Source organism: Fundulus heteroclitus, chromosome 7, assembly GCF_011125445.2.
Source record: "Fundulus heteroclitus isolate FHET01 chromosome 7, MU-UCD_Fhet_4.1, whole genome shotgun sequence".
In the NCBI taxonomy this organism is placed as follows: Eukaryota; Metazoa; Chordata; class Actinopteri; order Cyprinodontiformes; family Fundulidae; genus Fundulus; species Fundulus heteroclitus.
The window spans coordinates 16,029,029-16,039,535 of NC_046367.1; the positions used below are offsets into that span (position 1 = coordinate 16,029,029).

A 10,507-nucleotide genomic window follows, 5' to 3' on the forward strand; every position below is an offset into this window, starting at 1 on the left:
TAAACTTGGCCATTGACATCAGCCGTCCCAGATGCTCAGAAGTGCGTTTGTGTCATCTTGAAGCGACACTTCTAAACGGGTCCCTCCCGCTTTTACGTACAAATCTCACAGGCTGAGCAGAGAGGTTAGCTGGGTGCAGATTAACCTCTCTGGAGTTGGCTTTGGTAGAAAATATGTGTTGTTAAGATCAGACTCTGATTTGGAGCCCACTCACAGCTGATAGTCATCTTACTGGCTGCAATCACAGGCCTGCTTTTTTTTTTTTTTTTTTTTTTTTAAACTTTGTATTCGTCGTCTACCCCGGAATAGTTACACAGTTGGGTAGAAAACACCGGATTGTGTGCGCCAACAAATAAATACCAAACAAAATATTTTTTATCATTTTCAATGGCACATACAAAAATGCTTGTTCAAGCAGATAAAACCTTAAATTGAAAAAAAAAAAAAAAAAAAGGTTATGCAAACTTTCTAGCACTGATTTTTAATATTAATTTGGAAATTAAGTTTTCTTAATCTTAATCTTATCACAAGTAATTTGACAAATTATGTGATCAGGGTTTCCCCCAAACTATCTTTACGAGACCCCCGTTAGGCTAAGCAACCCACCACGACAACTACCGCCAGGAGTACCCCATTTTCTGGGGGAAACCCAGGGTATTACATTAAAGGGAACATATCATGCTTTTTAGAGTTTTTTGTTTTTACACTGAAATCATTCAGTTATGGTCTATATAAAATAGAACAGCAATGCTTTGGTCTGAATTCCTCCTTAATTTACCCCCCATGTTCCCTCGTTGTACCCCTGTTCTCTGAGAGCACCTCGTTTTGTTGTGCCCTCTTTAAATCTAAAGGAGTCACCCCACTCCCCCCCCCCCCCCTACGGGTCACAGAGCGTTTCACTCCACCCCTTTTGGTCATTTCTGTAGTACGCTTGGGAACGATGTAACGAGTCGTGTGAGCTAATACACCCAAGAACTGAATATTTTATTTATCCACTTGTAGCTTCAGCATCCTTCAGCTTGGACTACAAATTCACTCAGAGCAATAAAAATGGCGGATTCATAAAATTGGTAAGCCAGAAGACCATGACGTTGTTTTGCAGCTCAGCATATCAGACTGTTTATGAACATTGATGCAGTTTAATCTGGCCTAACTCGGCTACACATGCAAAGAAAATTATATAACGGTGTTATTAATAAAAGACACGAGTTGACAAACGGTCATAAATGTAAATTTAGCCCCGAGGGGTTACTCATGAAAATATGAGACTGTTCTTAAGTAACTCTAAATCTATGTTACACACTTGTACAATAAACTATTTGAAATGTGAGGATTTTCTGGCCGCTCTGTTTTAATTCGCTGTAAACTGGGTGTCACTGGGAGAAGAGGATGGCCCCTTAACGGCATGAATATCCAGCCTAGATGTTAAGTCAGCCTGTCGACTCTGACAGAAGCCAGGCTCAAGAGTTTTAACTCGGCACAAACGTTACACCACCAATGGAGTCCAGCTCAACAATACAGCAAAGGACACTCAAAGCTTCAACTCCTGTATCGATGGTAGTGCTTACATGAATCAATATGGATTTGATTGGATTACAGTTATTAACATTAGAAATTCAAGTGTAACCGTTTCACAATGACATTTATTACAGGCTTGCCTGGCGCTAACATTTTTTCGCTTTTTCCGTTTCATTTTTAAAATGATTTTTATTTTTCTTAATGACTGTTTAAATTTTATATTTGTTTTAAAAAAAATATATAAATAGATTAAAAAAATCTGATGGTCACAAGCCAGTCCGGTTGTCCTACGCCAGAGAAACGCTTGATGCAGCCTTATATTTATTTAGGCGATAGGACAAACAGATGAAGCGCATGCACGGTTGCATTTACTGTCTTAATCAGGCAAGCAAGAGGCCAGTGCCACCTTTTGGGGTCTGATTCAAGCGCAAATATTTACTGTTCCACTTTAGATGTTGATTTTGCAGTCATGTATCTGTATCGCCGGTACAATTTGTTTTGGAAAAATCCTTTCCTTATATTCAAACAAAAGTACTGAACGACTGCTTCTTACATATCAGCCAGTCGCACATTTAGAGCAGTGTTTATTCATGCTAATAATAAAAAATTTACTACACCATATTGTTTTTATTTTAGCCCATCTCTGTACTGGTGGATAATTTTGAATGGAAATAAAAATTGCAATTCTAAACTCTTATAATGTTATGTCAACTACATGTCTGTCATTCTGTTTTAAAGAATGTTAGTTTTATTTTTTTGTGTTATTTTTTTGGTAATATATTATCATCTAATGCAGATTTTTCTGTTGTAAAGGAGCATTTTGACAAATGTAAAAAAACATGTTTTTTATTATGTTCCCATCTGTTGTCACAGCCCAGCGGACCCTAAAATTTAAATTCAAGTAAATTGTATTTATATAGCGCCAATTCACGAAACATGTCATCTCAAGGCACTTTCCAAAGTCAAATTCAATCAGATTATACAGATTGGTCAAAAGATTTCCTATCTAATGGAACCCAGCAGATTGCATCAAGTCTCGACAAGCAGCATTCACTCCTCCTGAAGAAGCAGAGTCACAGGGAGAGTCGTCTGCATTGTCCATGGCTTTGCAGCAATCCCTCATACTGAGCAAGCATGAAGCAACAGTGGAAAGAAAAACTTCCCTTTAACAGGAAGGAAAAACCTCCAGTAGAACCGGGCTCAGTATGAACGGTCATCTGCCTCGACCGACTGGGGTTACAGAAGACAGAGCAGAGACACAACAAGAGAGACAAAAAGCACAGAAGCACACATTGATCCAGTAATCTGTTCTACATTAGATGGTAGTAGCGGGTGATCTGTCTTCCCTGGATGATGTCACAGTTAACAGAACGTCAGACCAGGTGTACCTTCTATGAAGAAAGGGAATTTACAAAAGCTAACTGAGGTGAGTTGTGACTAACTTTGCTTTAGCTGTTACCCGTGACATTTACACATACAAACACTGTGTATAAATAATAGAAAATATACTACTACTACTACTACTACTACTACTACTACTACTACTACTAATAATAATAATAATAATAATAATAATAATAATAATAATAATAATAATAATAAAGTTAATTCAATTATATGTATAATTTAATCATGTAAAATGTCTGAAAAGGGTTATGAAAAAGTGAAACGTATTTAATTATACCCCTTCTTATAGTCATAAGCACCAACAATCTTCCTACTTATGAGTCCATACTACTCAAAGTCCATTAAGTGAGCAAATAAATCAATGTACTGTACATTATAAACATACATACACATGTGCCCATAGCCCACACAACCACTGCACAAATATACACAGAATAGTACAAAACAAGTTCCTCCTTTCAACCAGTTTTGTGAAATTTAATCAACTGCATTAGACACATACCTACTATAATTACAAACACCATTTTTTTTGTTCTAGTCTGTTTGTACTCTATTGCCCTAAAAAAAGAAATTCCAGAAATAATAAAACATAATTTTAAATCCAGCTTTGAAAGTCAGACAAAATCCAAACACACTCAGAAGGGCCCCAATAATCAAAAGAAAAATTTAGCCATGTTGACAGTTAATTCATCACATCCGATCCATTTCGCTAATAAAATGACAAACTGTCTGTAGGTCACAGGTGTCAAACTCAAGGCCCGCGGGCCGAATCTGGCCCGTCAAGGTAAATTACCCGGCCCTCAAGAGCCAAAAAAAAAAAAGGCATATCATGTCATAAAATAGAGACATATGTCCTTTTAAAGTGTATAAAGTGGCTAAAACTGTGCCTCCTGTAAGTGTAAATCACCCGAAAATCAACTTTTCTTGCAGATAAACTGTATAAACTGGGCCTAAGGTTGCTACTTTTATGTTACTGTGCATTTTTTATACTTCTATGTGAACTGGAATGAAATTATGTAATGAAAAGTATCGTCTATACACGTGCAACCGGCCCTTTTAATGACTTCATGACGCGAAAGTGGCCCCATATAGAAATGAGTTTTACACCCCTGCTGTAGGTGCACTACTACAATGTACTTTTTTAATCCTGTATTCAAATTTTACAGAGGAATTAATAAATGTATAAAGAAAATAACCTTTTCAAGCCACTGTCAAATCGTTTGTCTTACATTTATAGGGTCTGAAAGTGGAGAAACAAACCACATTCTGTAAGATATTATATTCCGTCATGTATATCAGTTCTCTGCATCGTTTCTATTGTGTCTCTGTTGCATATAGTGCATGCATATTGGGGTGAATGATGGACATTCACAGTGTGCAGGCTAAGATACATTTTACAGTACTGTCAGCAATACATTATTTTTCCATGCCAGACAATTTCTGGCTGAAAGATCAATGCTGTATATACAGTCAATGAGTTTCCCCAGTTTGTCAAATAATTATTAGCTGAAACAATGCAAAGACAAGTTCAACGATCCTACCAAGTCAAACACTACAACGATTCAGCATGTCGAGGAGAGTAAACCTTCATCAGCGCAGACAGAGTGTCTGATTAGCAAATCATGTAATTGAGTTACATTATTATCAAATGATCACTATGACACTTGGGTATATTTCATGGCAGTGGTAGATCCGCATGTTTTGAAATATGTGTCATCTCTGAGATGCCACAAAACTTTTCAACTAATCCGACTTGTCCATTAAAGTACCAACTATTCTTTCAGGTAATAATTTACTTGAAAATGCTCAATGCGTGTACTGATTTGTCACTTAAAAGCAATCAATGAGAGAGATGACTTTTCCACAACGACGCTGGCCTGTGGATACATTTTATAAACCCACAGAAAAGATATTAGTAGAAAAAAGCTTCTGTTTGTTAATAATGTGATACGGTTTCAGCTTTTCACTGAGCTGACAATCCCATCAACACCAGCAACATATGTCATCGCTTAAAGGTATATAGCCAGGTTATATGCTTATAAAAAAAAAAAGACCAAAAACCGTTAGATCATGAAAAAATAAGGTTATATACTCCTTAGTGTATTGATAGTCCTTTTTGAGCCTTGCAGTAAAGCGGCAGCTTGGCGTCAAACACCAACAGTTATTATTTAGCTAAATCCATCTACAGGGACTATAAGAACCTCATACTTCATCCTGTATTCCCAGCACTATTCAGTTAATTTCCCTCTTGTAATAATTTATTTTGTGTTCTCTTTCCACTGGATCTAGGGCCATTATTCATCGTTTACATTACTTCGCTGGGAGATGCTAATAGCCATTAGCCGCTTCCTTATTTGATCTGCTACTGCACATGCGTACTGTGGTACTTCTGCTGTTATCAAAAATAAACATGAAGCACTTTATTTACTAACAAATTGAGCAAAAACAAAGTGTAAAACGCCAAAATAATAACTAATACGCCAACAGGACGTGACAATCTTTCATAAAAACTTTGTAAGCACCAAAGTGAGTTACTGACATCTAAAAAAATTTAAAATAACGTGGCTATGCACCTTTAATAAATGTTTTTGGCTATTGATCTCATATATAAAAGCCTAGCAACTCTAGTTACCACAGTGCAAAAATTAATAAATGCATCTGTTAGTTTTCTAGCTTTCTGGAGCTACTAGCTTGGCTGCTGTGATAATGTTGGCCTTGTGCAAGAACACAAGACCGAATGCAAAATTTCAAACATCTATTTGTTTAATTCAAGTTTTGCTTCATTCAAGTTCCCATTTCCTTTGGTTTCCCCAAAAGGAGGCCAAGATACTTTTCCGATGCTTAAAAAGGTACATTTTGCATGCCTGTATTAATCAAGCCCATTTACTGGCAGTGGTTATTTTTCTTTCTGAAGAGAGCTCCAATAGCACCTCTTGTGCTACAGTGACATTTAGTAAAACACTGCACCTGATCTACAGATGAGGCATGAATAAAATGAACAGAGTTCACTTAGATAACTCTAAATAAATATTGTAAATTTGATGAAAACTAAGCAGTAAGTATTGAGCTAATTTCTTCCGTATGTTTAACTCAGACGGTTTTGCTGTCAGTCGATTCCGTAAAAAAAAAAAAAAAAGAAACAGCGACGGCAGCAACCTTCACCAACGCTGCTAAACAAATACAGTTTCGTCGATAAGCCAACATGTGAAAGCTGTTTCCATTACGCAGGCAGTACAAATATAAGCTTAATAACCGGGAAAGCATTCAGTTAGAGATGAATATTACAGGGGAAGGAGGAAGTAACTTTACTTAAATAAGAACTAGCAGCTCAGCACAACAGCCGCAAACGAACTGGCTCCTTTCCTCAAGTCACTTTGCTTAACAGCAGGTAGCGTGAGGGTTTCCACGGAAGGCTTTTTCCTTGTGCGGCATCACAACAAACTTCACAATGATTCCCCTAGCCGGTTCTTGGCACAGCTACAGCTGTTAGGCAGCATTACTCAAACAACCTCCCTGTTATATCAGGAGCAACATGACTACAACAATTGTTTTAAAATGGGTGGCGACATCACTGTATAAACCATTTCATGTAGTTGACATCGCTACGCATGTAAATTCTCCAAAGTAAGAGCTACCCATCATAAACGCACAGAAACAAAGCTCCAACTGCACGTTAGCTTAGTGGTTTAAAACATTCCTGAGCCTTTCGGGCTGAGGGGAGCTGTCGGCCGAGAAAGTCAACTTCCAAAATATTAGACAAGATCGACACTGTGGATATGCTGGATAACACATCTAGGACGCCGACTAGAATACTGATGGACAACCGAGCAATGAGGGCAAACGCCGCGGAGAGCTAGACGCATGTATGGAGCCTGACGAAAACAGGTGTCCCATCGTTCACCGCCTAGTTGCCGCCCAGGAACTGAAGGAGGAATCGGTCTCAAACGCTGCACTTAATTGTTTCTGTTAGTCGGTTCAAAGAAACGTGCCAACCCGACTGGTTTCACACCATCACAGGTAAACAGATGCACCCTACAATTACGGCAAATGTCACTCGGCAGCATCTACAGTCTTGAAGACTAGCTCACAAGTCATCAAGGTTAAACTGCACAGCCGTGCTGGTTCCTTGTAATTAGCTTCAGTAGATTGGACAAGCAACCAAAACAGGCTGTGTGGCCGGTTAAATGGGTTTGAAAAATCCAGGAAAAAAAACAAAACAAACAAACGAGGAAACAACTTTTCCCCTTTAACACACAGCAAAATGGCTGCCGCGTCCATGGGTTGCGTCTGGTTGTTGTTGGACGGTGATTTTCAAGGTGTGGACTCTGCATCCAGAAGTCAATCCGGACACAATCCACACCTCTGGTTTAGCAGTGGTTCCCAACCCTGGTTCTCAAGAATCCCTGTCCTTCATGTTTTAGATGTCGCCTTGCTGCCACACACCTTACATAAATGAATGGATGATTAAAAGGCTTCTGGTGCCCATAGCGGCTGCAGAGAAGGTCATGCAATCATTTGAGTCAGATCAGCCGGAAGAGAAATACGTCTAAAACATCCCAGTCCCTGAGGACCAGGGTTGGGAACCACTGGTTTAGGGCATGCTCAGTCGAGTCTACAGCTGTATGGGAGACAGCGGAGCAAAGCGCGGCACGCTGCTGAAAACGGCAGTGATTAATAACTGCTTTCAAAGCAAAGCGCTTGAGTTTTGGAAGAAGGAGATTCTTCTTGTACGTTTTCTCTTTGACGACTGATTGGAATTGAGATGGAAAAACAAATGTCACAAACCAAATATCAACGAGTCATAAAACAGAGAGAAAGAAAGCTAGCGTTAGCTTAGCACCTCAGCAAGGTCCAGGGATGGAAAGGATCTTCAATGGACCGAGATTAAGGTTTGCTGAGAACTTATTGTAGGGGGGTACGTGCCAAATCGAAAAAAGGCATTTCTAAATAAAGCAGATCGCGATTTAGAGGAGGTGTTAGAAAAAGCATCTTAAATAATCATGATGCATTTTATAATTCTACTGCACACAATGCAAAACCGACGTAATCTAGTGAGTGTTTTTAGTCCATGTCTAAAAAACTTCTATATTACAAAAAGAGGGTAACTTCTTTGTTTTCATTTAAGTTACCTTAAACTTTAAAAGTAAAAAATAAAATAAAAAATTACTTCTGGGATATTTTTCAGTTCAACTGCTGACCAATTCAGTCATTTACGGATGGATAATAAAATACGTTTACTTTGTAAGTCATGTAGTCTCTGAAATAATAATAGTTTAAAAAAAACTATTTGGAGTCATACAAAAGAACTCGTTTCACAAGGCAGCTCGCTGCAGGCAAATGGTAACATTTCTCACCCTAGGTTGTCAGTCATAGGGATGGGCGGCATGCAAGTAAAAATCTAATTGATTTTGAGCCATTACTCTAAACAGCACCACTATTAGTGGTCAAAGCCTATCCAAAAACTCACCAGTTTGGCTTTTCAATCGGCATGCGTAAAGCCAGAGCCCCAAAAAACGTCAAACATGAGCTGTTGCGTAAAACAAAAGAAACGCACGACTGAAAACACAGCTTATGTCGTAACTTCTTAAGACTGATCAATTAAAGCAATAACTTAATTACAAGCAGGAATTACAAGCTTCCATTTGAACCATTTTCTTTTTTGCTTGAGCCTTGGCGATATTTCCCTAATTTCCCCCACAATAAGTGGATTTCTATTTCTCTAGGAAGCCGTGAAGACCTGCAGACGTGTCACCTGTTGCGCCCCTCACCTAAAAACCCTGTTTATATGCATGAAAACCGTGCTGCGTAGCAGAGTTTACCCACAGCAACAGGAAGAGTCCCATGTGTCAGCATGCGTTTTCTGCAGTTGAGCCATCCAGCCTGTTGGTCATCGCTCCACACGCATCTGTGGAGGAACGCCACAGCTCGCCCTGATAAAGAGCCTCTGCGAGCACCAGACTTTCTTCGCTTCACCTTTTGTTTCCCCCCCAACACGCACAGCCGGGTGTGAATGTCTAACTTTTCTGCCAACTGTGTGAGCCCTGGTCGCTGTTGCTCAGCCCTGGCTCGAAGGACACACTGACAGCGGCAGCCGCACTTTTAAAACTCTGCCCACACAAACACAGAGAGACACGGACACCCGGCACCACCATGGAGGAAGACCAGCTGCGGTTCACTCACCGTCCCGTTTCTCCGCGGTTCAATCGAGTCCGAGCTCAAACTGTCAAAAGTCTCCAAACTTTTCTAAAAAAAAAAAAAACAAAACACTCCGACATTCCTGCTTCCGCTTCCTGGAACCAGCTGCAGCAACAGAAGAAGCAGCAACATGCGGAGAGAGGCGGAGGATGGGGGAGAAGGAGGGAGAGACGAGGTGCAGCGCTCTGAGCTGCAGCGGTGAAACAGCGACGCCTGTCGGATCACTGCTGCTAGTACAACCTGCTACTCTAAAGATAAGTTTGATTTGGAGGCTCTTCATCGCTTACCAAAGCAAAGGTGTTTTCTTTACATCTGTCTTGTCTGAACGTCTTAGCTATTTGCATTAACACAACAATAAAGCATCTTTGAAGTGGCTTTGGTTAAAAACATTCAAACATTCTGCAGTGAATCGTATAGGTACAATAAGCAGGGGCGGATCCAGGATTTTTCAAAGGGGGGTGCGCACGTAAGGGTCATGTCAAGACAATGTGAGGCTAAATGACCATAGAATGCCATCTTTACTCTTCCACACTACCCTAATTATTCATCTATGGATTTTTGAATTGATAATCATTTTAATGGATGAACATAAGTGGAATTAGCATGATTATATTATTTTAATTGAAAAAGAATTTTTAAGACAAAATTTCTTGGTTTTTACAGCATGCACAAGGTTAAAAAGTAGTTTGAAGAAAGAATTATCCTTAAAAAAATATTCTTATCAACAATTAATCAAACAAAGATTTTCTTTATTTCCAGAAATTATATTTTTTTAGTAAAATGGACGTAGCTGTACCTCGTAACAGGTATAACTGACAGAAGGTGAAGAATCATAGAAATGTTTGGGTAGCACTTCATATTTGTTATCCTTAGAATTTCAGGGAGAGAGCTGAGTTTTTCCACTGATGATGACCACTTTGTGTGCCACAACTTCATTTCATGCCTGAATGTTGATCATGATGGTAGATCATCTTTATATGATGTAAAGATCTATTTCTCACTCTCATCGTTCATCATATGCAAGTTGCTTTGAAATAGTTTTAATCGCGTTGTAATAACGCAAGACCTGAGCTGTGAGCAATTCAAATTCATGCTCGGACAGACCTGGCTGCAGAAACAAATTACAGGAGGGCATTACACTTTTCAGGGGGGCACACCTTAAAAAAAAAAAAAAAAAAGCATTTTACATGCTTTAGGCTGAACAGTGGCTCTGTGACATCTCCTACAGTGTTAAGAAACAAACTCTCAATAAAATCCCAAAATCTAAAAAAATCAAACAAAAAGATATAGTTTATTCAGTGTTACCAAATTAGGCAGCTTTCCACCCAATTAGGCTTCTTTTGAACACAATGAGCTAAAATAGGTTATGGGCTGGTTGTAAAAATTT

General features: G+C 39.0%; 1 protein-coding gene across 2 annotated transcripts in view; it reads right to left on the reverse strand.

Annotated features, from left to right (window-relative positions):
- itprid2 (ITPR interacting domain containing 2) overlaps positions 1-9,216 on the reverse strand; it is a 56,079-nt gene extending 46,863 nt beyond the window's left edge. Inside the window, exon 1 of one of the 2 annotated variants that reach the window (XM_012864358.3) lies at positions 9,106-9,216. The gene's annotated coding sequence lies outside the window, so the exon portion shown is untranslated. Of the gene's footprint in view, positions 1-8,748; positions 8,875-9,105 lie in introns of those variants that run through there. The other variant, XM_012864359.3, reaches the window with a different exon arrangement.
- Between the last annotated feature and the right edge of the window lie 1,291 nt (positions 9,217-10,507).